This window comes from Callithrix jacchus, chromosome 11 (genome assembly GCF_049354715.1).
Source record: "Callithrix jacchus isolate 240 chromosome 11, calJac240_pri, whole genome shotgun sequence".
Lineage (NCBI taxonomy): Eukaryota > Metazoa > Chordata > Mammalia > Primates > Cebidae > Callithrix > Callithrix jacchus.
The window spans coordinates 98,249,849-98,252,008 of record NC_133512.1 but is presented as its reverse complement, the minus strand read 5'-3'; the positions used below and the strand labels follow the sequence as shown (position 1 = coordinate 98,252,008).

The 2,160-nt window shown below is 46.0% G+C and overlaps 1 pseudogene; it reads left to right on the top strand.

The window, feature by feature from the left end:
• Positions 1-1,846, top strand: LOC100409037 (elongation factor 1-alpha 1 pseudogene; annotated as a pseudogene).
• Positions 1,847-2,160: the final 314 nt, after the last annotated feature.

Below are 2,160 nucleotides of genomic sequence, written 5' to 3'. Positions count from 1 at the left end.
TGCCAGAACACAGGTGTCATGAAAACTACCCCTAAAATCCAAAATGGGAAAGGAAACAACTCATATCCACATTGTCATCATTGGACACGTAGATTCCGGCAAGTCTACCACTACTGGCCATCTAATCTACAAATGTGATGGCACTGACCAAAGAATCATTGAAAAACTGGAGAAGGAGGCTACTGAGATGGGAAAGAGTTCCTTCAAGTATGCCTGGGTCTTGGATAAACTGAAAGCCAAGTGTGAATGTGGGATCACCATTGGTATCTCCCTGTGGAAATTCAAGACCAGCAAATACTATGTAACTATCATTGATGCCCCAGGACACAGAGACGTCATCAAAAACATGATTACAGGGACATCTCAGGCTGACTGTGCTGTCCTGATTGTTGCTGCTGGTGTTGGTGAATTTGAAGCTGGTACTTCCGAGAATGGGCAGACCCAAGAGCACGCCCTTCTGGCTTACACACTCGGTGTGAAGCAACTAATGTTGGTGTTAACAAAATGGATTCCACTGAGCCACTGGACAGCAGAAGAGATATGAGGAAATCATTAAGGAAGTCAGCACTTACATTAAGAAAATTGGATACAACCCCGACACAGTAGCATTTGTGCCAATTTCTGGTTGTAATGGTGACAACATGCTGGAGCCACGTGCTAACATGCCTTGGTTGAAGGGGTAGAAAGTCATCTGTAAAGATGGCAGTGCCAGTGGAACCGCTGCTTGAGGCTCTGGATTGCAGCCTACCACTGACTAGTTCAACTGATGAGCCCTTGCGCCTGCCTCTCCAGGAGGTCTATAGAATTGGTGGTATCGGTACTGTTCCTGTTGGCCAAGTGGAGACTGGTGTTCTCAAATATGGGATGGTGGTCACCTTTGCTCCAGTCAACATTATAACTGAAGTGAAATCTACTGAAATGCACCATGAAGCTTTGAGGGAAGCTCTTCCTGGGGACAATGTGGGCTTCAATGTCGAGAATGTGTCTGTCAAGGATGTTCATCGTGGCAACGTTGCTGGTGACAGCAAGAACGACCCACCAATGGAAGTAGCTGGCTTCATTGCTCGGGTGATTATCCTGAGCCATCCGGGCCAAATCAGCGCTGGCTGTGTCCCTGTACTGGATTGCCACATGGCTCATGTTGCATGTGAGGTTGCTGAGCTGAAGGAAAAGACTGATCACCATTCTGGTAAAAAGCTGGAAGATGGCCCTAAATTCTTGAAGTCTGGTGATGCTGCCATCGTTGATATGGTTCCTGGCAAGCCCACACGTGTTGGGAGCTTCTCAGACTATCCACCTCTGGGTCGCTTTGCTGTTTGTGATATGGGACAGACAGTTGCGGTGGGTGTCCTCAAAGCAGTGGACAAGAAGGCTGCTGGAGCTGGCCAGGTCATCAACTCTGCCCAGAAAGCTCAGAAGACTAAATGAATATATTCCCTAATACCTGCCACCTCGGTCTTAACCAGTGGTGGAGGAAGAACGGTCTCTGAACTGTTCATTTCAATTGGCCATTTAAGTTTAGTAGTAAAAGACTGGTTAATGATAACAGTGCATTGTAAAACCTTCAGAAGGAAAGGAGACTGTTTTGTGGACCACGTTGGTTTTCTTTTTTGCATGTGGCATTTTAAAATTATTACTTTTTTAAAAAAATTTTTTATTTTAAAGACACGGTTTCACCATGTTGGTCAGGCTGGTCTTGAACTCCCGAACTCAGGTGATCCGCCTGCGTTGGCCTCCAAAGTGCTTGGATTACAGGCATGAGCCACCACCTCTGGCCAAGTTATTAGTTTTTAAAATCGGTACTTTTTAATGGAAACAACTTGACCAAAAGTTTGTCACAGAATCTTGAGATCCATTAAAAAAGTTTAATGAGGAAAAAAAAAGTTGATTTGATGTTTCAAGACCTTTCTCTTGCTCCTGAAATGGGAAACATTCCCTCATCTGGCTTGCAGGGTGTGAGATGGGGGCTGTGGCTCACTTTTTCAGTGTCCCGCTGCTCAAACCTCTAGGGGGAGCGTGCAGACAGGCAGGTTGTGAGGCTCTAGCAGCATCTAGCGTAGGGTGTTTACAGCTCCTGAAGCCCCAGTAGGTGTGTGTGACAATGCGCTCTTTCAGTTTAGCCATCCATAGGTGGTTTATGTTAAACAGCTCAGTTAGACC